The sequence below is a fragment of the Callithrix jacchus genome, chromosome 19 (genome assembly GCF_049354715.1).
Source record: "Callithrix jacchus isolate 240 chromosome 19, calJac240_pri, whole genome shotgun sequence".
In the NCBI taxonomy this organism is placed as follows: domain Eukaryota; kingdom Metazoa; phylum Chordata; class Mammalia; order Primates; family Cebidae; genus Callithrix; species Callithrix jacchus.
In genome coordinates, this window is record NC_133520.1 from 52,298,258 (window position 1) to 52,325,000 (window position 26,743).

The 26,743-nt window shown below is 43.8% G+C and overlaps 1 long non-coding RNA gene and 1 pseudogene across 3 annotated transcripts in view; one reads left to right on the forward strand and one right to left on the reverse strand.

The window, feature by feature from the left end:
- The window catches only part of LOC118149431 (uncharacterized), a 73,747-nt gene that overhangs the window by 29,457 nt on the left and 17,547 nt on the right, over window positions 1–26,743 (forward strand). For 2 of the 3 annotated variants that reach the window (XR_013530010.1, XR_013530011.1), the window contains exon 4: window positions 12,746–12,888. The exons of the other annotated variant lie outside the window; for it this stretch is intronic. This is a non-coding gene — a long non-coding RNA (uncharacterized LOC118149431). The remainder of the gene's footprint in view (window positions 1–12,745; window positions 12,889–26,743) is intronic. 3 annotated transcript variants of the gene reach the window in all.
- Window positions 12,551–12,651, reverse strand: LOC118149590 (U6 spliceosomal RNA; annotated as a pseudogene).

Sequence of the window (26,743 nt, forward strand, 5' to 3'; positions counted from 1 at the left end):
AGGTTGATTAGAAAATAAAGCAAGGAATTCTCTCCAAATGTTAGAACTAGAAGACAAATACAAGGAAACTGAGAGAGAATAAATGAAATGGAGGATTCATCAGATCTAATATCTGACTAGTAGACATTCCAGAAACGGAAAACTTAGAAAGTGAAGGGAAGCAGGTGTCATAGAAATAATACACGAGGTTAGGAGATCAAGTCCATCCTGGCCAACATGGTGAAACCCCATCTCTACTAAAAATAAAAAAATAAATTAGCCAGGCGTGGTGGTGCACGCCTGTAGTCCCAGATACTCTGGAGGCTGAGGCAGAATTGCTTGAACCTGGGAGGTGGAGGTTGCTGTGAGCTGAGGTTGCACCACTGCATTCCAGCCTGGGCGACAGAGGGGGCTCCATCTCGGGGGGAAAAAATCTGTTGCGTTCTGAATGTTTATGTTCCCTACAAAATTCATGGGTTGAAATCCTAACCCCCAAAGTGATTAGGAGGTGGAATCATTGCGATGTGGTTAGGTCATGAGGGTAAGGCCTTCATGAGTGGAATTAGTGGCCTTCTAAAGGAGGCCTTAGAGAGCTAGCTAGTGCCTTCAGCCATGTGAGTCTGGAGTAAGATGACAGCTGTCTGAGGAAGCCTTGATCTTGGACTTTCAGCTCCAGAATGGTGGACGAAAAATGTCTGTTGTTTATAAGTCACCCAGTCCATGGCATTTTGTTAGAGCATTCACAACAAAGACAACATGCTATTTTGAAATAACAAGGTATAAATTACAAGACATAGCCGAGAGAGTTAAAAGTGATGCCACTTGAGGTGTGGGAATTGGGAAACAGAAAAGTGCGGTGAGGGAACTGCTCTTTTGTTATAAGTCCTATAGTAAAACAGTGTTTGTTTAACAGTTTCTGTGCTATTTTGATGAAAAATTAAAATGTAATCACCATTAGATGAAATTGTAAGATGGGTGATAATGAATCCAGGTCATAAGCCTAACATCTATCCATAATGATTCCAGTTTCTTGAATGAAGAAGTGAAAGCAGGTTTTGGCAAGGAAGTAATCATGGCATACGCTGGGAGAGCTCTGAAGCAGGTTTTCTAGAGAGTAGCCGGGAAATGCTGCAGCGTCTTACACCCACACAGCCTGCTAACCTGTCGTTACCTAGATCTTGTTTTCCAGCGAAATATTGGCAGGGGAAACGTTGATTTATCACTATTTTATAAGGAGAGAATTTGGCAAAGGCTATAGATTAAAGCGTCAAAGAATACAGGTCTTGAAACTGGAAAATGTCCACCTGGATTTGAAGAGAATTGCAGCTAAGTGGGATAGCTATTCCTTCAATAAAGACATACTGAGCATCTAAGTGTAAAACATTGTGTTACACTTCGGGTGGGAGGTGCTTATAAAGATTAATAGGCTGCAGACTCCAGAAAGTTACAATCTACTGGGGAAGATATGAGCACATGGAAATTAAATAATAAGATGTCACAGTCAGTATATGGAGTCATTTAAGCGGGGTCTCATGAGCAGTTCCGCTTGCTCTGATCTGCTCAGACGTTTTGGATGAGCAGAGGTACACAGTGATACATTTTTAGAATCCTAATGGTGTATGTCCCAAGAGAAAGGAAAAGGAGAAAGAATGACAATCTATTTTGTGAAGCCAAGCTGGTCTTTTCCAGAACTGTGTTTGCATTGAAGGAAAAAGAGAGAAAGCCAAAGCCTGAAAAACAGAAGTGGAAGAGAGAAAGAGACGGGAAAAGAGAGAAGTAGGAACACTGCCATAAGGGATATAATGTGACTAAATCAACGGTTGCAACCCACAGAGCCGGTTTTCAGAAAAAGTGAGTGGAAGGGATCATGCCTCGTGTATGTTAATATTTATTTCCACAAAGCATTATTAAGTAATGTGACGTCAGTCAAGTCTCACAACAATGGAGTGCCACATGGGGTGCTGGCCCATATCGTAAAATTTTCACGTACTAATTTTTTTGCTTAAAATAAATGGGGTATAAGCTGGTGGTTGCCATTTTGATGTAACTTCTGTATTTTTGTTGCAGTAGATATTTTTGCCTAAATTTTAATTAATATTTGAGTTATATTTGACAAAAATCCTTTCGCTGTCTTTTACTTCTGTAAAAACAACAGTGAAATGTGGCTTTCAGCAAAGCAGAGACCTTTAAAATGGTAAATTCTGAAGATTAAAAAGTTTAATAACTAGTAAATCAAGATGATTAGTTTTTAAAAAGAATAAACTATACATGTATAAGGGAGTGGGAGGAAGTTGTTTGCGAACACCATGAGAACACAGGAAAACATTTGTTTGCCCCAGAGGTGCTCTGGGTTTGGGATGGGAGAGATTGCAACACTCACTGATGGCTCAAAGAAGGGTAAGAGAATGCGGCTCCAGGAATGTGAGACATGATGAAAATACCAGGACATTTCAAACGTAGATGCATGATTAGAGAAAGAAATCTGACAATAATTCCTTAGCTAAGAAATTCATCAAGCAATAATAAAAAAAGCACAGTATATAAATCTTCCACAACAGAAATTTAGATAACTTAAAAAAGTCTACGTATCATTGCACCCGTATCTTAAGAATGACCAAAATTATTGAGCTATTAAAAAGTGAGGCCGTTATACCTGTCAGTTTAGCCAAAGGAGACAATTCTGAAGTGAAGAAAAACAATGAGCTTTCAATGAGGACAAACAATACAGCAGTGGTTGAAGTAAGAAAAATCGTATTTGGAAAGTGCTTTATATTATTTGTCTGTTTGCATTGTTTTTTGTTTTGTTTTTCTGTTGCGCTTTGATTTTTCTCTGTGATATACAGAAATTTAGGAATAGAAATATGTATTGTATTCATATTGTAAGCCAGGTGCAGTGGCTTATGCCTGTAATCCCAGCACTTTAGGAGGCTGAGGTGAGCGGACCACCTGAGGTCAGGAGTTCAAGACCAGCCTGGCCAACATGGTGAAACCCCGTCTCCACTAAAAATACAAAAATAGCTGGGTGTGGTGGCACGTGCCTATAATCTCAGCTGCTTGGGAGGCTGACACAGGAGAATCACTTGAACCTGGGAGGCGGAAGTTGCAGTGAGCCAAGATCACACCAATGCACTCCAATCTGGGTGACAAGAGCCAAACTCCATCTCAAAACAAAAACAAGAAGACTCATATTGTATAGATACACAATGAGAAGCATTGTGTAGGGTTGCTATTCACCTGGTCTGAACTGCCATTTTATGACTATGTTTATGGCCCTGACAAGTTCATGAGCATCTTTCCAGTCCCATGGGCTCCTCTGTTGAAGCATCTGAGTAAGCAGGAGATAGGCACTAGGCTGGACCAGCAAGTTCCATTTCAGCTCAGGGACCCAGACAAAGATGCAGTTAAACCGAGGGTGCAGACAGCTCCATGAAGAGCCTAAAGTAACCAACACTGATGTGCTGAGAATAGAAAATTCATTTCCCAGTTTCCCAATGTCCTTGCTATACTTCCAGGGAGGGCCACCACCTTCTGTCACCCACCCAGATGCCTGTCTGGGAGCCCTTGATCCTCATCAAGTAACACCGCACTAATGCAGGACCTAGTCATCCACCTGGGGCAGCCGTCACCTTGGGATGGACCTGGTCATAGTTACCCAATAGTCTTCCTGGAAGAGGTCCCTGATGTTTCTTCCACTCCCCAAACTGTAAACTTTGCCAGGAAGTAAGGAAATGCCCTGTGGAACATTTAACTGAACAGTCAGCAAGAGACAATCACACAGGTCAAGTGATGACTCATGTTTTGCAGCTCATTTCATCCCTTTGGGAAAATCCATGCTCTTTCCTTGAATCCCTTGAAATAAATTGCAAAGGTTTAGAAAGCCTAAAAATAAGTGCTTCAGCAGTTCAGAGCTGTCACTAGAAGCTAACTCCCACCCTGGTTTAATATTCCTGTCTTTTAATGTTTTCTTTACATGCTACTCTTTGCCACCTCTTCGGAATCTGCCATTAAACTATTATTTGTGTTTAATCAAGAAACAGAGGCACAAAATGGTCAAGTAACATTTCCAAGGTCACACATACAGCCAGGATGGGGCTAGAATCCTAGCACAGGTGGGTCTGCCTCTGCCCCTATTTCTTCATGCCACCTTCTTAATAACTTCTATCGGTCTCATCCCCTAGTTCTCTAAATTCCTAGAGAATGCCCCTCACTGATGGCCCATGCCACTCCATTCAGCTTTTAATACTCTACTGATCTTGATTAAAATAAATTCCCATCATACTCTGATTTCAAAAAAGAATTTATTTGACTGTTTCAAAAATGTTATTTTATTTCCCAAGGAGCTTCTTGGCTTTTTGAGGAGCTGTATTTTAGAATGGTCACTGTGGCCCCTTGGGTAGCATTAGGGCCCACTTCTCCATGGACAGACAAGACTTAGCATGGTGGCAGGGGTTTGGAGCTGGTATGGAGTACTGGGTGCATGATTACCCTGCTACACAATGGGTTCCCAGGGTCTAGGGAGTTAAAGGGCTTCTGAAGGAAGCTTGGTCTGCCTGGAGGCATGGTTAACAGATACGTTCTTCATATAATAGGACTAGGAGAGAGAGTGCCCAAAGAAAGATCAAGGTTTTCCACTAAACTATGAAAATCTTTGTCCCAATATTGGCAGTAATGCTTTCTTTTAGGTACTGATGGAAACATCTCTTTCATGGTACTGGCAACAGTTTTCTCAACAAAACATCATGTTGATAAATCATGGATGCAGTTTACATTTTCTACTTTACTTTCATTTTTGTTTCTTTTTGTTTTTTATTTATTTTTTTTTTGAGATGGAGTCTTATTGAGTTGCCCAGGCTGGAGTACAGTGGCCTGATCTTGGCTCACTGCGACCCCCTCCTCCCAGGTTCAAGTGATTCTCCTGCCTCAGCCTCCTGAGGAGCTGGGATTACAGGCATGCACCACCATAATTGTTGTATTTTTAGTAGAGACAGGGTTTCACCATGTTGTCCAAGCTGGTCTCGAACTCCTGACCTGAAGTGATCCACCTACCTCAGCCTCCCAAAGTGCTGAGATTACAGGCACGAGCCACTGCGCCTGGCCTCTACTTCACTTTTATTCAGAGTGGATTGTGAGGAATTGCACCTTTGGTAGTCTTTTCATTGCCCTTTTTAGTTAGGGTTTTTTGGTTAGCCTTTTCATTGCTTTCTTATATTCTAAAATTGAATATAAAATTGATTGAATGCAAAAACCAATAGTAACAATGGGTTACAAACTTGTGGTACTAAATGGCCTGAATTTCTGATGTCCCTAAGCTGTCACTCTTCAGAGACTTCCTCAGCCCCTCAGCCTCATTCTGGCACATCTCAGTTTCTCTGTGATTCTGCTCTATGAATGACGTCTATAGGGATTATTAGTTCTTACTCAGAGGACCTGATTTTGAAAAAATATGAGGTATCTGTATTAGGTCCTCACCCAATAACTGATTATTTCCTCTCTCCCAGATGGCTGGTATCACCCCACTGTGCAGGTTTCTAGTCACGTTCTCATTCCCCACATCTCTTAATCTTTATATAAAGTTTGTTCTTCCGGCAGATAGGACACTACATTTTCAATCAAGAAAACTGGGTTTCAGTGACAGCTTACCACCTGAAACAGCTAGTGAACCTGGTCAAGTCACTTCACATCTCTGAGTCTTAATTTTCTTATTTATAAAATAAATATCAAAAATATATTTCTAAGAATGCTTAGCCCCCATGATGTTAAGATCTTTTAAAAATGGTAAAGTGATATACTAATAGAATGGATCAATATTTTGATTTTGTGTTTTCTCCATAGATTCCCTAGAAGCAAAGAAGTAGTGAGTTTCTAGGGTTAGATACTGCATAGGGTGCTAGGGATGTGAAAACGCCTCTCCGTTTCTTATTCTCTTTCACGTGAACTACCTTGACCGCTAATTTTATCTTCTCAGATTATATTACTTTTGTAAGCTATCTCAAATCTTTGGTAGATCGGAACAACACATTATTTAGTAAATTAATAATTAATAAAGGAAAAAATAATAGTATAAGGCACAATACCTAGCCAAGGAATGTATATCCCAGCAAGAGGACATGACAATATTTTTAAAGATGATTTCACAACATCGGGGACATTTTGAAGGCCCTGAATGGGTGACAGAGATGGCACAGCTGCAGCAGAGATGGGAGAGATCACTGGAAAGTGTGAAATGGGAGTGGCTTCAGAAAGCAAGTAGTGCTCCTGCGAGGTCCTGAAGCCAACGAAGACTGAAGAGAACCTTTCACCCCAGAGGAGACAGTGAACGAAGAGCCAAGCACAGGGACAGGTAAAGGTGTTCAGCCTGGAAGTGAGAGAAAGGACACTGAAGTACAAGACAGAAAAGTGACTTTTCAGAGGCTGGAAATGTATCAGAATGTACAGGCTACTGGCTCTTGTCCATCACCAGTACCGCATTTGCGCATTGGCACAATCTGAGTGTCCTGTACAACCCGTGAGGCTCAGGAACAAGGCACTTGGGTGGGGGTCAGCAGGCCTGGGTGTCCTTACCAGCTCTGCAAGTCACAAACATCTCTGAGCTTCGTTGGTTTTTCCAAAAGAGCCGTCCTCCACATCCATATTGCAACACATTGGAATGTTTAACAAGTCATTTGTTACTATTGTGAAATTATTAAAGTAGGTGAATATTTTAGTAAGACATCACTTGTTTCAAAATTCCTTGAGTGGTATGAAAGGAATGGAAAGGGGAGTGTGTAAGCCCGTAAGAGGGGGTGACCTGTGTCACAGCAGCAATGGTGTTGTTCCAGCGTGGAGGGAGTGGGGAGAGACCAGTGTCCTAGAACCTGGAGGCATGGTTCTAGATTTCAAAGTGCCCCATAACAAAGAAGTAACAACACGACAAGGTCTGGACTGTGCCTATGACGGTGGAAAGTCTGAAGACACACTTGCCCCTGGAGAGTATGTCGCCAGTACTCAGGTACTAGGTAGCTCCTCATGGAAGAAGGAAGGAGCAGGGGGCTCTTATTCAGAGGCAGCTTGTTTCGGGGTCTCAGATGCGGCGGGCTGGTGCAGTTCTGAAGCATGTACAGCCTGGATCAACTGGGTTTGAAGCTTTCCGTTCTCGTTCCTGTTCTAATTCTGGAGGTAGCACTTGATGCTTCCCTTGAGTCCTCTGCTCCTGTTTCCTCTGTTCTCATTTCCTGTTCCTGGTGGACCCTGAGAAATGTGTGAATCACACTTCAAATGATGTTTGAAATTACTGAGAAGGACCCTCGCTAGAGAATACCTTTTATTATGTGAAACATCTTTTTTGAGATGGAGTCTCACTCTGTCACCCAGGCTGGAGTGCAGTGGCACGATCTCAGCTCAATGCAACCTCCGCCTTCTGAGTTCAAGCCATTCTCCTGCCTCAGCCTCCCCAGTAGCTAAGATTACAGGCACCCACCACCACACCCAGCTAAATTTTGTATTTTTAGTAGAAATGGGGTTTCACCATATTGGCCAGGCTGATCTTGAACTCCTGACCTCATGATCAGCCCACCTCAGCCTCCCAAAGTGCTGGGATTACAGGCGTGAGCCACCACACCTGGTGAAACATCTTATTTGTCGTACCTAGAGCACTATTGTTTAAACTGTTGCCAGTTTATATTTGTGTATGCAGTACTGGGTTTTCTTTGAGAGGGGCCACTTAGGACATTTATTTTGCTGAGTAACCATTACATTGTGGAAAATCCCCCCAAGGCTAGCTGATTGTTCAGTTATTCCTGATTTTCTGTCTTCCTGCCCGTGCCAACTGTGCATCTGCGCGTAAACCAGACCCTGACTCACCAAAGGCTGCACATAAACCAGACCCTGACTCACCTTTGTCTCTTCCTCCTACCAATCTATTCTGACACACCTTAAGTCACCCAGAGCTCACAGAATACCATCAACAGTAGCACACCTTACACAAGAAGAAAGATGAGACTTTCTAGTTTACTAAACAGAATGCAAGTGGGAACATTCTGCAGCGAGGGAAACAAAACCCAAAAATAGAAAAACATCAGAAACTTGGAATATTCCTCTTGGTTTTCACTGAGTGGATAGAGTGGGCTCTTTAAGGATGGGATGCTTTACACAATACATCAGGTCATGAGTTCTCAGTGGGGGCCAAAAGGGACACATTGTCAAAGGAAGACATCATTTTCCTCCAGCAGATTCAGGGACGAAGGGATCTGTTCTGTTATTGACGCAATGGTGAGTCACTTAGCAGCTGACTCATTAGCAGCCATTAGCCAGCCCACAGTCAACAGAAAATGAGCACAATTGTGCAATCTTTACAGAAGAGAATTTACAAATTAGAGTTGGCAACTTAACTGACAGATCTAGAGCTGTTATCAAACAGAGGAGACTTTCTGCCTACTGACTATTTTGGAGACTTGAACCCAGCAATGTGAACACCCAGGAAGCCGTTGCACATGATGGGGAGGTCAAACAAGACTTCTTGAAACTGAGGTTTCTCTGTCTCTCTCTCTGTTTGCTCCTCGTATGAGATTATGCATTACATTCACGAGCTAAGCAGACAGATAATACTATTCTGATTTCACTTGGCTCCTTAAACACCGTACAGTTTACTAACAGAGCTGTCTTAGTATATATTGGCTCTTTGTGTCATGCCAAGACACACATGTCACTAGGGGACACAGGGCTGGAAATTTCGCTGAGCATGAATTGCCCAGAAGGATAAGACTGGGATGCCTTCTAAACAGGGAGAGGAGAATGACTACCATAAAGCCAGACAAGGAAGCAGGCAGTGTTAGCCAGGCTTTCAGACATGGGAAGTGCTACCCTGGAATCCTCACTCTGGTGGCCAAATTTATTTCTACCTTTACCCAACCTGGGGCCCCTGTGGTGGGCTTCACTATGAATTACTCCGTGAGACCTCTGGCCAGTCTCTGAAAGTACCCCACTCTCTCACTCTTGATACCCCCACTGTTGGTACCCCACTCTTCAAGGTCAGGCTTCCCTGACTGGTCACTAGCTCTCTGAAGCTCCAGCCTGGTAGGTGACTGGGCACGCATCTAAGCCTCAGGTCTTTAAGGTCAGATGCTCCTGACAATTTAGCCTTACCAAGAGAATACATTCTGCCAGGTACCACTGGCTCCCAGCTATGAACCGTAGTTTCCTCTGCCATTTACTGGCTGCATACCTTTGGGCAAATGACTTAAATCACTAAGTGTCTATTACATGGGGATATTACTGCAGTTCTATTTAGCTCAGTAACAGTTCATTTACGTAACAAATTTCATTGATCACCTGTGACAAGCCTGGCACTATGCGAGGCACTCGGGTCCCAGTGGCAAACTGTAAACTATGCAGATAAGGATTTTTCTCACATGGAAGGAAGTTTACATGCTACCTAGGGTGGGAATGGGCAGGAGGAGAAAAATTAAAAAGTAAACAAATCTACCTGGTAATTTTAGATAGTAACACATGCTAAAAAAATCTAAGAAACAAAGATACAGAATACAATGATTTGATGAAGAATGGCCAGGGTGGAGGTGATAGGATTTAGATGGGGAGGTACCATTTGATATGAAGCATTGTGCAGGTGCATTGTGAAGATAGGAGGCGTTGATATGAAGACCGCTTTGTGAAGATGTAGAAGCACAGCAGTCCAGGTAGCGAAAAGAGCAGGAGCCAAGGTCCCTAAGCAGGAATGAGCTTGACTTGCTCTGAGGACATGCAGGGGAGAATAGGGCATAGGAGGGTAAGCGATCCAGTGTGTGGTAGCAGATGAGTTTATCTGAGAGGCAGAGCCAGCCGTGTGGGACATTGGAAACCAAAGAAAGAGCCTAAATCTTAGTCTATATTCAGTGGTGACCCTAGGAGGAATTTTTCACAGGGAAGTGACATCATCTACTTTGCATTTTAAAAGATTATCCTGTCTGCTTTATAGGGTAGGGATTATAGGAGGACATGAGTGCAAAAAGAATAATTAATAGAGTATGCATACCCCAGGTAGGAAATTCTGATGGCTGGGCTTGGACTAGAATAGTTTCTGGAGATAAGGTGAAGTTGACACAGCAGGAGTTCATCTTGGAGATAAAGCCAACACGTTTGCTGATGGACTGGATGGGAGTGAACAGGAAGGAAAGGAATTAAGGATGATTTTTGGTGAGGTGTCTGGGTGGATGATGGTAACCTTAAGTGAGATGAGGGAGATCAAGTCAAGGATATTAGGGGAAGAAGGTCAGTGCCAGTCAGAGTTTCCCCAGGGCCAGGTTAGTTTATCATTCTTCTTAGCCAAGTGAAGTTGTCAGATTGGCAGTTGAAACTACTCTACGTTTGTGGCTCAGTGGAAAAATTAGGGATGGAAATATTTAAGCACTTAGTTTAGGGCTCAGCTCTGTGCTAGACAATGCATATTATCATTCATTCATTCTACAGGACCCGTTCTAGGCACTGGGATTACAGTAGTAAACACAATAGACAAAAAGCCCTGCCCTCGTGGAGCTGACATTCTAGCAGGAGGAGGGGGCAACAAACAAATACACGACGGAAATGTACGTTAGGGAGTAAAAGAGCAGGCATGACAGAGATAGGGATGCAGGTTGAAGATAGAGGATCAAATTAAATTCAATGGCTAAGGAAGACATCTTTGAAAAGGAAAAACCTGAGTGAGGTGAGGGAGTGAGCACGTGGTTATCTGGGGGAACTGTGTTTCAGGAGGAGCGCAGGCAGGTGTGGAGAGGGAGCACGTGCGGGAGTGCAGGCAGGTGTGAGTTCTCTCAATCCCAGCCCTTCCCAGAGCTGTGTGGGTTGTCCACCAAAACTATTATAGTTCTCGCCACCTTTATCAGCCAGTGGTTGAAGGGGTAGCCTGTGAGTGTCACCAAGTCCACTGGCTCCTCTGCATTGAATGGACTCACTCACTAACTGATGGTAGACTGGACCATCCGAGACACTTGCCCTCAGCAGGTGGCTTCTCCACCAAGCCTGCAGACGTGAAGAGGAAATCCCACAGCCAGGGACAGGCACCACCTGGAACTCACAGGAAAGGGTGCTGCATGTGCTCACTGATACTGCAGCCCTGGAGGGCAGGATTCCTCCAGAAAAGGAGTAGACAACATGTTTTCTAAATCCTTGGTTTGGGCTTAAGCTTTTCCCTGCTCTTTTTATCTGTCCTCCATTCCTGACAATACGGCTGCGGTGTCTTCCCTTGTAACCAAGCCTGGCTTACACAGATACACATCTTCTGGAACTTCAGCTTTGTCTCCCCCTGGCTGATCCAGCCACCATTCTAGCCCCTGCCCAAGGCCCTGAGTTCATGGCTGCCATTTGCTCCTGTTTTTATGGGTAACCTCAACTTACCCAGCAGGTTTTGGAGCCAACTGGCCTGGGTTAGTTTCCTGGCCCTTATCAGCCATGTGACCTTGAATCAGGCAACTTTTTTGTTTGTTGTTTGTTTGTTCGTTTGTTTGTTCTTTGAGACAGAGTTTTGCTCTGTCGCCCAGGCTGGAGTACAGTGGCGTGATCTCTGTTTACAGCAACATCTGCCTCCTGGGCTCAAGCAATTCTCCTGCTTCGGCCTCCTGAGCAGCAGGGATTATAGGTGCCCACCACTATGCCCAGTTGATTTTTGGATTTTTAGTAGAGACAGAGTTTCACCATGTTGGCCAGGATGGTTTCAACCTCCTGACCTCAAATGATCAGCCCACCCCGGCTTTCCAAAGTGCTGGGATTATAGGTGTGAGCCACCATATCCAGCCAGTCAACTTTGTAAGGGCTGTGTTTCTTCATCTGTAAATGGAGATAATAACCCATCAATGTTTTTATAAGGCATAAGTGTGTTACTATATCTGCAATGATTAGTCCTGCACTCGTTATGCATTTGGTGTTCAACATAAAATATATTATTACTATTCTTTTTTTGAGACAGAGTTTCGCTCTGTCACCCAGGCTGGAGTGCAGTGGCTCGATTTCGGCTCACTGCAACCTCCGCCCCCTGGGTTCAAGCAGTTCTCTTGCCTCAGCCGCCTGAGTAGCTGAGATTACAGGCATGTGCCACTACACCCAGCTAATTTTTGTATTTTTAGTAGAGACGGGGTTTCACCATGTTGGTCAGGCTGGTCTCGAACTCCTGACCTCATGATCTACTGCCTCGGGCTCCCAAGTGCTGAGATTACAGGTGTGAGCCACTGCGCCCGGCCAGTAAAATGTATCATTATTGGCTAGTTATCATCTTCCCCTTAAATAACTATAAATAAATATTATAAAATGCAGCCTGTGACAGCAACAGTAGACGTCTGCCCCAATTTGATTTAGGCAACATGCTGGCTTTTAAAAAATGCTAATAATATATTTTATTTAATGAATGTATCCAAAATACTATCAGTTCGATGCTAACAATATAAAAATGATTAAGATATTTTACATTTTTGAATATGGCAAAATATATAATACATAAAATTTAGCATCATAAACATTTTTCTGTGTAGAGTTAAGTGGGATTAAGTTGATTTACGGTGATGTACAATCATCATCACCACCCATCCACTGAACATTTTTCGTCTTGCCCCAAAATATTAAATGCTTTGCTAGTTTGTGTGTTATCCTTGCACAGGGCCCATGGTAATTTTCTCGGTGTTATTCCAAGTTTTAGTATCATTCCAATATCGCTTGTTATCCAAACAAACACAGCACCTTGACCTTGTAAAGGGGTTCGCTGATGGTCTGAAAGTGACCAGCAAGTGTTAAATTACCTGTCTTCCAGAGTAACTGTGCTTTCAACCTCATGCAATTTCACATGTTGAAGCTGCCTCAGAAACTCTGACTGTGCGTTCTGTGGTCACACATCTCACTGTGACAACTACAGCTTCAGCATTTTCATTTTTCACGCAACCAGAACTAATTAAGGTGAGTCTTCCCCAATATGCTTTATCATAGGGTCTATTCCTAATTGAAGGCATGTGTCAGTAAATTCTTCTCAAGCATATTCTTTCCGTAGATCTTAGACCTGAGCCCCTTACACAGGAAGCATTAACTTTCTATTGTAAATATTTATTATTCAACTCCAGATCAGATACAAAATGGTCACTGTGATGAAGTGCAGAAATACTGTTTGGGTTTGTTTTTCTTTCTATTCCACATGACTTTTAAAAACTCGATTCAGGATAGAAAGGATGCCTGAGTCAGGCTCACTTCTAGGTACATGAGAAGTGCATATCCCCATGTCTCATTGAGGCTAAGTGTGGCCATGTGGCTTGCTTGGCTAGTGGAATATGGGCAGCAATTACCTTGCCCCAGTCAACTCTGAAACCGTGTGTGAAGCTAGTGCTGTCATAAAATGATGGCTACCCGGTCAACCTGGGACCCTTAACAATTACAAAGAGCAGAGGCCCCTCCTGGCCAATGGTAGACATGTAATACAGCAGCAACAAAGTTTTGTGTCTTTAATCCCCCGAGATGTGGGGATTATTCCAACAGCATAATCAACCTTATCCTGGCTAATATAGGAGCTAAGTAATAAATACAATAATTCACAAAATCATACATAGAAGGCCTTCCTCCTATTTCCTGCCCATCAACATTCTTCTCTGACCACCACTCCAAACAATAGAACAAATTCTGAAAGAAAACCTCTCTTGGTCATAATTTTAACATGACCAGCTCTTTTTTGTTGTTGTTTCTCTAGCTCAGGTTTGGTGATGTAAGGGCACCATAAAATCTGGCATTTTGAAGTTTCAATCCTCTAAGGTAATATGGTTATTAGTGGGTATTGGTGTCTGGGCATATCTGTCTCTCAGTCATCTTCATGATATTTTCATCCATTTTCACTTGACAGATATATTAGGGCTGAAAGTGATGTTCTTTATTCTTTCCAAGTTAGGGAAAATATGCTTCCACATGAGTCGATTCTTTTTCTAATTTGAAACTCCAAGCCAGACACATCCAAAGGTGAGGATGCGATGTGGTCACTGGGCTTCCATCCATTTGCTGCTGCCTCACTTTCAGAAAAGCAGGAAGGAGGCTGATCCTAATTTAGTGCCTACAGCACATAGGCACTATGCATTTTATTTAGAGTAGATCTCAATGCATTCTCCTGAAAGACTGGTTCTTAACTTCTCCTTAGGTGCCAAACTTCTTTGAGAATGTGTTGAAAACCACTGAGCCTCTCTTCAGAAATCAACACACAGAAAGTCTGCATTCAAGGTCAGGGTGTTTGCAGGAGTCATGAACCCCAGCCAGGCTCTGTTCGGATGCATTTCTGCCTGTTCAGGAGAGATGTCGTACCGCAGAGAAGCATAATGTAAGGAAAGCACACAATTTTAAAACCCGAGTCCCACTCATCAGCCACTTGCTAGCCGCAGAATCTGAGCAGTCCCCTGACATCTCTGAGCCCCATCTCCTTTTGACACGGAGGAATCTCCCCTGAGCCTGCTCTGTGCTGCACGGTGTGTTAGAAAGTGGGCTGGAGCTTCGGCGATACTTAAGACCCAGTGCATGCCCTCAGAAAGCTCATAGGCTAGTAGGCTAAGGGAGACAGAATAATACACGTGTGTAGAGGAGAAGCAGCCCCTACCTTCGCCTATACTAACCCTGCCCCCTGCCCCGCCGACAGCCAGCTTCCAGGACACACACTGGGTCCCATCTGCCACAGGGTGGGGCCACAGGTTTTACAGGGTTTCATTTGGGCAAGACTGATTCCTCCTGCTTCCTGTACTTCAGCTGTACATGCCCACTTCCGCTCTCTCCCTTGGGGAAGGTTTGGGAGAAAGACAGAGTTCGCACCACTAGAATGGAGCCTCTGGCTCTCTTTTCTCTTTTTTCACAAATGAACAGGCTTTTTATTTGGGGTTCAACACTACATTTATGTTTAGGGATCCAGAGAGGCCCCATTTAGGCACATCCCAGTGCCACAGTCTGAAAGGAACTTGGCTGAAAATTAAGTGAGCCTTTGGTTTCGCACCCATTATCACTTATTTGTACATCTCAGGGAATCAGGCAGGAGGGAATGGGCTTGGCAGATGAAAGTTTAGGTCTTCCCGAGTCCTCTGAAATAGGCACAATGCCCAACCCCACGTGAACACTTTAGAAAGAGTGGCTAGGACACAATCTGATCAGTGCTCTGGGGGCAACATGAGCTGTGTGCTCTGGAGGCAGAGAGGAGGAGCAGCTCACTGTGGGGTAATGATGCCACCTGGCTGACCTCTCAGCTGTGAAGAGGGCATGAAATGAATTGCACATAGCTCTTTGCAGATTGTCTGGATGAAAGCAAGATGCTATAGTCATTTGCCAATGTTGACATCAGCCCCCCAGTTTATCTCACGGGGAATGGGGGCTGGCTGGAGTATCTACTTCCTTTTTTCCTGACGCCCCACTCCTGAGGTCCATCCCCCTCCTTCCTCCTCCCCCCACAAGAGGATTGTAATAATTAGTCAAGAGGAATGAATATCTATCTTCCAACATGATAAGCTTTCCAAACCCTTTGAGGTTGTGCTTCTCTTCTTTCTTTTCTTTGGGGAAATAAGATTCTGGGTCAGAAAGTCTTCTAAATTTAAAGAAATTACTCAGAGAAGAACATCTTCTTTCTCTGCTAAGGCTAAAAGCAAGCCTGAACCCCTATGCTAATGAATCTGCAATGCTAGGGCACATTCGGAAGCTGCCCAGAAGTGGGTGGAAAAGAAGGTCTGATGTAACTGGGAGTAAATTGTGCTCAAATGATGTGCAATGCCTCCAAGGCAACGTGTAACTCAACTGCAAGCTTTCCTCACTTCCCCTACTTCATCTGCCTTCCTACTTAGATTCTGTGGACTAAGTCTCATGGCATTGAAGGAAGTCATATTACATTACAAGTCTGGACACACCTTCTCCCCAGCCGCTGCAGTCTGGCTGTCCCTACTTGGTCCATGGAGATAAAGACACAAACAAGCTCCTCCTCTCTTCTGTTTATCTTTAAAATGGCTCCTGTAGATGTCCAAGCCTGTAATTTCTCAAATCTGGGGCCTCATCATTTACATGCTTTGCTTTCAACTCTATAATAGTTTTCTTGTGCCCTAAGGAACAGGAGCCCTGTTTGTTCATGTGCCAGTTTGGAAAACCAGGCCCTAACTGCAAATAATTGAGCACATGTGTGGGAGTCTCAGGAGCCTGTACGTGGAACCTTAAGCCTCCACAGCTGAGTTTCCAGCTGACTCCCACAGCACCTCTCAGTCTTGCTTCTGGCAGGGAAGCCCTGGGCTTGGGATCCGGCTACGTGGCATTGGACCTAGCCCAAAGCTATAGCTCAGGGTGGAAGGGAAACAGCTCTGTGTTTTCATCTCATTCTGCAATAAAAGACAAAGCCTTCTTTTATCCTTTTGCAATGCGATAAGAAGACTAGAATTTATACCAGTTTGCAGGTTAATTGTCCAGAATGTAAAGAGATGCAATCTGCGTAATTAATTTGCATTTCTGATGGCAGAACAGAAATTCAGTAAGTACCAGTGTAACTCAGGAGAGTAAGAATTGTCCCATGTAAAAAATGATTAGGACCAAGTGCTATCTTGATTTAGCTAAGACCTAATGACAAGCCAAGACCCTATCTCTGTTACATTAACATATTATTTATTCATTCATTCAATCAAAATCTTAACACCTACTTGTATATGCCAAGCTGGGCACAAGATACTGAGCAAGAGATAATTCCTGCCCTTGTGAAATTCAGTCTAGTGCAAGGTATAGACAGGTGAATAGAAAATCAAAGTGTAGTGTAATGAAAGTTGAATGTTGGACAGTTAACCAAAGAACAGCAATTTTTGGCTGTAGGAAATGACACAACCTTCTTTTCAAAATGTTAGGAACTCCAAGGCAAAGAATCCATAGAATGTCCTTTAACTTCATAAGGTTAAATGTTGATCGCTAAGCACGTGACTTATGGTTATCTGCTTTTATGAATGATTTAGGTATTTATTAAGAAAGTTGTAAAAACAATTAAATGATTTTTAAAAAACAGATGCCCAGACAGGTCTTGGAGGTTCAGAGTGGCACTCTGTTTTATGCAGGAAACTGCCCCCTGGCTGGTAGACACTGGAGCATGGGCGCAGGAACTAGCCAGGTGCTTCAGCACTGGCAGGGGTGAAGTCCACTCACTTGAACCCAGTGTGCTCAGCCCCCCACAGGAAGGACCACTCAGGTGAGCAGGTATGGGAGCTGGGGTGAGTGCTTTTGGGTGCCAGTAGAAATGAACTCTGTATAAGCCCCATGGCAGCATCTAGAGGGGTCCCCCGCCCCTTAAGCCCCAGTCAGTGTTCTTTTAGCATTGCCATCTGCAGATGACTTAAGTATTAAGAGCTCAGTGGAGGGCCAATATGGCAGCCTTTTGCATGCGCACTTGTGGCTCCCAACTCTAGTCCAGCATCCCAGAAGCATGAGGTCACACGAATGAATTGAAAATGGTAAGTGTGGGGGATCTTATTGTCGATGAAACTGGCTCTCAGCGGGATGGGGGGTTGAAAGGAGGACATAGCAGGAAGGTAATCTTCCCCTGGAGTCCAGTCATCCTTGGCCGAACTCCTCTCTGACGCTACACCGTCAAGCTGTTCCTCCGAACTCAAGCTGCTTTTCTCTATGCTCAACATAGTCTACAATGTCCAGTTGCTCTCCTCTTCTCTCTCTGCTGGCAGAGCCTGGGGTTTTTATGTGCGCAGGATGCGGGGTGGGGTGGGATAGGCCATGGGTGGTTTTGGAAAAGGCAACATTCAAGCAGGAAAACAAGAATGTATGTTCTCATTTTGGGCCAAGGTTCCAGGCTTGAGGGTAGGGCCCTTGCCTGGGACACACCCTCCCTCTTCTTCCCAGAATTTCCCTGCCTCCTGTCCCTATGACTAGTGGCATCATCTCCTTTTTATTTGACACTATCAACTATTCCACTCAATCTAGACATCATCAACCAAGGTTCTGTAAGGACGTGTTGTAGGCTTGTGTAAGGAGTAGCAGAAGGGGAGCCATAATTTGGGGCAGCTGACTACTAAATAGAATCATCCAGACACCTCGAGTTGATTTGCATGGTCATAACTTTGCAACCTCCTTTGCTCTAGGGGGGAGCCAGGTGAATGCCCCCAGGCAAAGTGCTCTCCTCTCTGTCTTAGTGGTGCCATGAGCAAAGCTCTGCCCAGGTATCCTGGTGCCTTGATGATCAGAAATTGAAAACACCTGCAACGTGAACCAAGCCCCTCAGCCTTCTTTAGCCAGGGGCAGGGCTTCCTTCAGCAGTCCATTTCCCAGTGTTTTCCTCAAGGCTCCCTGGTCAATGGGTGATATGGCCAGTGCCTCATGTGGGTTTTCATATTTTGTCAGACAAAAGATGCTTCGGTGGTCCGCAAGCTGTTCTGCAAGTCTGGCTTTCTCTCCTGCATTCTCTTTTCCTTTCATTAGGTCACAGTGAAATGTTTCCGCAGTCCTCTTCAGCTTTTCACTAACAAAACACTTTGGCCTCGTTTCTATTAGCTTGTCCTTAGGACACCTCTGGGAGGCATCTCAGTGGTTCCTTATGTAACACACAAGTAACCTGCCTCACAACTCAAAGCTTGACTGTAGGCAGATGACTCTACTAAATGCTAACATGGAGCAAGAGAGAACCAAAAACTGAATTTTCTTTCTCTTCAAGGACTTTGAATCTACTTAAGGACACCAAGCATTTATCGATTTTAAAAAGAAAAAACTTTGTCTCATAAACAAGAAATAGCCTTCTCTTCTTCCAGAGCCCTTTGTCCATGAGGCCACAATAGCAATGTTTTCATTCTATTAGATGCTTTGGCCCTCTGTTTTTCTGTGAAGATGAGCCACGTGAGGGTAGAACCATCTTTTCAACTTCACATTCTCAGTGCTGTGAAACAAATAGAATCTCAAGACCCCAAACTCACTATGCCAAAAGGAAAGTTAAAGTTGGGAATGAAGGCACCAATCCTGCCTTCCTTTTGTTCTGGAGCAGATAGCTGTAATTTCACAGCCCCATGTCATAGCCTCATTTCCTCTACTCCTCTTTTCTCATGTCTATAATACTCTGTCTTAAATAAAATGTAGATTTACTGAGCATGAGACAAGGCATCATTGACTTTTCCCTCTACACCCTCTTCTCCCGTGTAAAATGTAGTTAACTAAGGCTTATCAGAGCCTCACTAGAATGTAACCACCTACTTCACTGCCTACCCTCCCCCCTCCTTTTTTCCCTCTTGCTTGCTCTTTCCTCTTAGATGCAGAAATTCCCAAAACCCTTTTGGAAAACTCACAGGTCATATATGTCCCTGCAACTGGCGTTTTTTCCCAGGCACGTCCTTGACCTTGGCAAAATAAACCTCTGTGGCTTGACACCTGCCTTGATCACTTTTTGGTTGGCGGTGCCCATCACGGTGCCTCTTACGTGGATATTCTATAAGTATTTGCTGGACGCTAAATTTGTTGAGAGGTAAAGTAGCTGAATCAACTTCCTTACATTGACTGCCCTTGGGCAGAAATAGTTTCACCCAGTTGCTTAATTGTTCAGAAATCAGTTCCACACTGTTGATAAGAAACAGAAACTTGGGATGCTCACGTCAGCCAACATTTCCCCGTTTGCCAAGAAGTGTCACTTGAACAAGGTCCAAGTAGCAGAATAGCAAGGACAGTACGATTCAGCAACCATCAGGTGGCATATATAATATTTGTGTGTGCGTGTGTATTTATAGACATATATACAGGTTTATATGGTCGTGTATATATATTTATTCACACATTTACACATGTATAATGTGATTTGAGGAAACACTGAGACAACCTCTAATAAAAATATATTTTCCTATTACATCCCCCTAGCCAAGGGATGAATGTGGCGGAAGGGGCTCATGAGGAAAAGAAGGGCTTATATAATGTGTTAGGAGCCAGGTGTTCAGAAGCAGGAATGTCAACCTAGGAAAGGGGAGCAGGGATGAAGGGATTCCTGGGTAGGTAGCAGCGATGAGGGCTGCTAGTGATCGTGTGTATTTAGAAGACCTGGGAAGAAGAGGGTCTGAGAGGCTTACCCATGGGCAGCTGACAGGATTGGGGCCTGCAGTCATTCACCACTTGCTGCAGCTGCGAGGTGAGAACCGCTGATCCCTGTTCAGGGAGGCCTCTGGCAGAAAGTGTGCAGAGTCACCAGATGCACGTGCTTGGGATTTGGAGCATCTCAATTCAAATTCTAGCTCTGTCATCAATCAACTTGGGAAAAAAATTATTTCACTTCTCTCAGGGCTTTTTCCTCATTTCTAAAAGGAAGCTGCTCTTCAAACTTGTAAGCTGTTGAGGAAATTAAATAACAGAAAACACTCAATATGGTGCCTGCCACGTAGAAAGAAAGCAATATATGGTAACTCTTATTAAAAGTTATTATTGGCTGGGCATGGTAGCACATGCCTGTAATCTTAGCACTTTGGGAAGGCAAGATGGGAGGATTGCTTAAAGTCGGGAGTTCAAGATCAGCCTGGGCAACATGGCAAGACCCCCATCTCTAAAAAAATTTTTTAAATAGCAAGGCATGATGGCTTATGCTTGTAATCCTAGCTACGCAGAAGGCCAAGGCAGAAAAATCACTTGAGCCCAGGAGGACGAGGCTGTAGTAAGCTGTGATCACACCACTGCACTCCAGCCTTGGCAACAGAGAGAAACTCTGACTCAAAAAACAAAAAATGCCAATATTGCAGGGAGAGGCAGGTCATCTGCAGATGGCTGCTTTCTCATGATAAACTGCTGGGATGGGGCTAGACTTTGACCAGACAAGAAATTTCAGGAGCCATTTTATCCTTATTAATATTCAAAGACTTCTGGGAAGAAAAACATTGTCAACATCATTAGACAGTTAGGCTTTGGTTAGAAATAACTTTCTGAGAGATGGTTTTCATTAAGAAAGGGAGAAGAGAAGTGAGAGAGGACATGGACAGTTGAATCGGGGGAGAGATCATGGGAGGAACTTCTGAGTTACGAGACATAGAAGGCTTGTCCAAGAAAAGCATACTGGAAAGAAACTCATTCTGCTTCCCCACTTTGCTGCTGAGTAGACAGGGGCCAGCCCTCCCTTGGTAGCTGAGTGTCACTTCCTCACCCCGGACTCCATTCTGCCCTGAGTGGAAGTGACCAAAATGTGCCATTTCCTGCCACAGGGCGTGCGGCATGAGTTCCTCATTGGGTGATTAAATCCTACCTCCTCTTTGTTTTTCTAATACCCAGATGCTATTCAGAATAGTTCAGTTCTCCCCAGTTCTCTTTTTCCATGTTGGAATTAGAACTGAACAGATGGATTTAAGCCAACTTGATTGTCAATTTGGGAGTCAAACCTTGTAAGTTTTTTAAGAGACTGTGGTGGAAAAAAAAAAACCAAAACAGAATACTCAAAAGATCATTATTCTCGGGATACTTCTGATTTATCTGGAGCCAAAAAGTTTAAGACATTTATAAAAGGCAGATTTCTGTGTAAAAACAATTTTATCATCCTCTTACCTGAAAATCAGATTGTGTTTAGAATGTGCAAATTGGAAGCAGATTGAGTAAGTGCTGCTGCTCACGGCTCGGGCCTTTTGAATTTGAGGGAAAAAAAGCCTAATTGTGAACCGATCGATGTGTCTGCTCTTAGGACGCTTATCAGTCATGAGCTATTATCTTATCCTATAGTAATAAACATGCCTTGCCTACTGGAGAGCGGTGTGGAGTTCCATGAACTTCTAAGAGGATATTCTCAAGGGCAACAGTTCCCAGCATATGTCCTAAGGGGAACTAGTTCCCTGGGATGATAATATAATATCTGTGCTAACCAAGCTTGGAAAATACCGGATTATAGAAAATAAACTCAATTGCATTTACTTGGGAATGTTCAGTCTTCAATATAAATATAATATACATATTTAATATCCATTCACTATAATTTTTCTAGAGTGAAGAGTCAACAGTTAGCATTTTACAAACTAATTTGACAATAGAGTCCTGTTCTTTGAGAATGGTTTTGAGAGACTCATGTTTCATGGACCACATGTTGAAAAATACTGTACAAAATTCATTACTGTGTAGTTAGCTATTTAAAAGAATAACAAATTTGCTGGCATTCTAGGTTCTTCAGCCTTTTACCACCTGGGAGACAAAAACTCATCACTATTTGTAGCAAAATTAATCACCACTTCTTGGAGCTAATTGAACATTAAACCGTTATAATTCTTACATGGAAGATACATGAAATGCACATATAAAATATCCCTCATTTCGTTCTGGGGATGGGGTGAGTAGAACCTGGCAGTTATCAACTGACAATGATCGTTCTTTGTAGAAAATTCTAGCCTGCAGAGACATATGGTAGACAACTTGAAATCAGCCAAGATAATAATTTCCTTTATATTGATTAACATTCACTTCCATCCAAAGAGTGATGTGCAGGGGAGTATATATTCCTGCCTGAAGAGAGAAGTGCAGAGTTCTGTGAGCTTTCATGCTGATAGTCGGAAGGGTGATACTGCCTGAATCTTTAAAGATTCTCAGATCACCGTTATACGTTGGGAAACAATGAGTGTGCACGTGCGCGCGCACACACACTCCAGGTTGTGAAAGATAAGGAAAACCTAAATATGCTTGCCATTAGAGTAGCAAGAGCTGGGATAAAACTCAGTACTTCCGACTCTCATTCCAAATGAAAATAGAGTTTTTTCACTTGCTAGCCATATTACAAAACATCAGAAACTTGTTAAAAGTGAGAAAATCCAAATGTATTTCCCAATTTCCTGCTCGGAGATTCCTCTGCTCGATCTCAACGGTCATTTTCCAAGGCAAGCCTTCAGAACCCAGGCAGAGTAAAGGCTGCTAGAAAGAAAAAAAGCGAATAAAAGTCTTCCCTCAAAGAGACTCAAATCTAGAGTCAGTTTTATGGAGCCAATTATACTGTTTACACAGGGACAGACTGTGTAATAGAAACATAAACTGCTGAGATGGAGAAGGAAGAAATTTGGTCATGCATAGAAGCTGAATTTGTCATTGAAAGATGGTTGGAATTTTAAGATATGAAAGAAGCGAACGTTGACTTACCAGTAGCAGAAAATGAAGCGTGTTGGCATTTAGTAACAGGTCATTACTGGTGACCAGCAAAACCAGCCTGAGAGGCAAAGAGGACTCTGGTGTCAATTCCAAGACATCTACATGGAAGTAAGAGCTACTGAGAGAGATAACAAACTTACAATAATGAAACGGAATCACATTCACAAACTGGTCAGGAAAAACGAAGCCTAGGAGACAAGTATGTAGGGAGGAAGTTGCGTAGATAAGGAGAGAGGCCAGCTGGACCCGGTTCTGATGCATAATTTGGGGTTTCTGGTTTGGTCTTGATTTTCAAAAACTGGCTGGATTTCTTCGTCTCTCTGTAAGGCAGCTTAAAAACATCACTGGGGAAGTGACAGAGCCGAGGAATAATGAGCAAAGGCACAGAGGTGAGAAAGTGCCGAAGGCCTGGAAGCAGCTGATGTGTTGAGGAATCAATGAGTAACATGCAATTCCCCTCGGTATCCATGCGGATTGGACCTCCGATCCCCTGAGGATATTAGAATCCACAGGCACTCAAGTCCCTTACATAAAACGATGCAGTATTTGCATATAACCTACACATATCCTCCTATATACTTTAAATAATCTCTAGATTAGTTACATTACCCAATACAATGTAAATGCTATGTAAATAGTTATTACACTCTGCTGTTTAGGGAATGACGACAAGAAAAATGCCCAGGAGTCTGTGTATGCTCAGCACAGACACAACCGTACTTTTCTATTTCCAATTTTTTTTTTTTTTTGCCTTTCTTTTTTTTGTAGACACAGGATCTCACTATGTCACCAGGGCTGGTCTTGAACTCTGGGCCTCAAGTGATCCTCCTGCCTCAGCCTCCCAAAGTGCTGGGATTACAGGAGGGAGTACCACACCCAGCCTACCAAATATTTTTCATCTGAGGTTGGTTGAATCCATGGATGAAGAACCTGCAGATACACAGCTGAGCTCTAACTGAAGTGGGCTCTGCCCTTTTTTGCTCTAGAGAAAACAGAACCAAGCAGAACCAAACAAAACTGGATGTTCATCTAAGAGAAAAGAGTGAAAGTGAAGACCAGAACCCCAACTCTGCTAGGAGAATGACCATTTCGGAGGTCAGATCTCTCCACCTGTGAGCCAATGCTCTCTTCCAAATGAGCCTTGGCCTGAAGAAGCTGTGCAGTGAATGACCTTCACACATTAATTATGAGTCTTTCTGGAAAAGCGAATGCTATTTTTAACCATAAAAAAGGCTGGTCCTGAGGTTTGAAATTAAGACACCTTCATTGTATGTGAAGGGCTTTGAAGTACCACCGCAAGATGCTCTTGATCTTTTCTGTTCAAATAGGAAATATACTATGAATTCACCCTGAAATCATAAGCTCCTATTGGTGTTTAGTCTGGAAAGAGGGCAGGGAAGAATTCAAAGAATGAATTATAATGAAGGAATGTTAGGCATATGATACCTGGGTCGGGGAGGTCTTACAGGGCTGAGCAACTTTACTATGATGGCTCACATGTGTATTCCCAGCTTTTTGTGAGCTCAAGGTGGGAGGACCGCTTGAGGCCAGGATTTTAATAGCCTGGGCAACATAGTGAAGCCCTGTCTCAACACCAACAAAACAATTTAGCTAGGAGTGATGTCCTCAGGAGTCTACGGCATGAGGGTCACTTGAGCCCAGGAGTTCAAGTGCCAAACAGTGGTGCTATGACTGTGCCACTGCCTGGGCAGTAGGGTGACATTTTGTTTAAAAAAAAAAAATGGCCCATGAGCACTGTCAGCTTTAGAACAGGTGCTACTCCCCTAGAGCACTCAGGGTGTTGGTGCCATTTGCACAGGGCTTGGGCATGGGCTCAGAGGAAGGGTAAGTCGGTGGTAGTCAGAGTTGAGCCAATGCTGCCTTTGAGCCATGGCTGCTGCTGCTGAGCTGAGTCACAGCCCTGGAAGTGGTGTGGGGCTGATGTGTACTGTCGTCAGAACCAGCTTCTCACCAGCACTGCATTCTCAGTCAGCCCTGACTCTGGGACAGGTGGTCCCCAGGGAAGCCTGGATCATCAGAAACGCAGTTCTCTCTTTGTTCTGAATTAGTTCAGATGCCTTTTACTGAGTGTGTGTTTCAGGGATGATGGAATATCACCAGCAAGCCCAGATTCTGATGACGCCCATCAGGACGGGTATGGATAGGCTCCAGCACGATTCCTAAGGAAGGAAGTCAGGACTAGCAGAGAACATGGGCCCCGGGAGTCGGCACTCAACTTGTCGGCCAAGAGAAGTGTTCTGTGTCTCTGGGGTCACCTTTTCCTGAAGGTTTGTGTACTATTTAGAAATGTGTTTTAGTCATGTCCCAACCAAGAGATATTATCATCAAAAAGCCTTGCAGTCTGGCCGTCTGGACACTTGGTTTCTTGGGGTTTGTTAATAAAGGAAGGACAGAAAAGTCAGCATGTGGCTGGGACATCTGGCTGCCACCATAGACTCTGAAAAAAGACAGTCAATGATGACTAGTTGTCCCCTGCAACTAGAGTTCCATCTCTGCCAAGGAAAAGCTTTCTCTTCTTCAAAGTCTCATGTCCAAAGCTGTTTCCCAAGTGAGTTGAGTTCTTCTTTACGAAAGCCCACCAGGTATTCATCAGAATAGTGTCCAGCGTTAGGAATCCGGGCTCTTACATTCCCACTGGAGTGTTTCAGTGGTGCACTGATGACCTCATGTAGAGGCCTGATGAGAAGCTCTTGCACTCAAATCCACCTGTTGATTCCAGTTCATGGAGCTGACCGAGGTCTTATGAGTACTTTGCCACCAGCACACCAGGGAGCTCTCCCTCGGAGGGAGCCCTGGAAATCCTAAAAAGGGCCTACTTGGCAGGGGTGTATTCAGTTCCTTCATTCACTCACTTAACATATATTTAGCCAGCACCTACTCTGTGTCAGGCACTGTTCTGGGTGGTAGGAACCCCAAAATAAGTAGATCCTAGTCTGTACAAACTCTTGAAAGGAAGAAATCCATTTATAATGGGAAAGGTATTTGATCATCTGAAACAGGGCTGGATTTGGAATATAGGAAAGTGTGGAATTCATTCACTTTGTTACCAGGATAAAGGATATGTTTTGCACCCCAGTATTTTCTTTTTTCAGAATGAGAGGAGTGGACAAGATGGCACTCTTCAGGGAGATGGTTGTCAAGGCTGGGCTTTGCCTCTAGGAACTCCCTCAAGATAAGCTGCCATCCCCCAGAGCGACACTGACCATGGGCCTGGAGCTGCCTGTCATCTCAGGTGCCCACCCTTTCTATGCAGGATGAAGGAGAAAGACTGGATTCCCAGCAGGCCTGAGACACATGAAGGGTCAGCTACCTAGAAAATGAAACAAGACGGCCAATATTAATGGAGCGCCTTCTATGGAGCAGAGCCCTTCACCTACTCTTTCGGGGTGTTACTTCCTTCGTCTTTAGGCTCAGAGAGGCTAAGCAACCTGATAGAAAAGGGCAGAGCCAGGAGTCAAATTCAGGCCTGTGAGGCTCCAAAGCTCAGGATTACCTCAAATACCATCAATGAATAAATGAATGAATGAGTTATAGAAGACTGCTTTTTTTTTTTTTTTTTTTTTTGAGACAGGCTTGCTCTGTTGTCAGGCTAGAGTGCAGTGGTGGAATCTCGGCTCACTGCAACCTCCACCTCCTGGGTTCAAGCAATTCTCCTGCCTCAGCCTCCCAAGTAGCTGAGACTCCA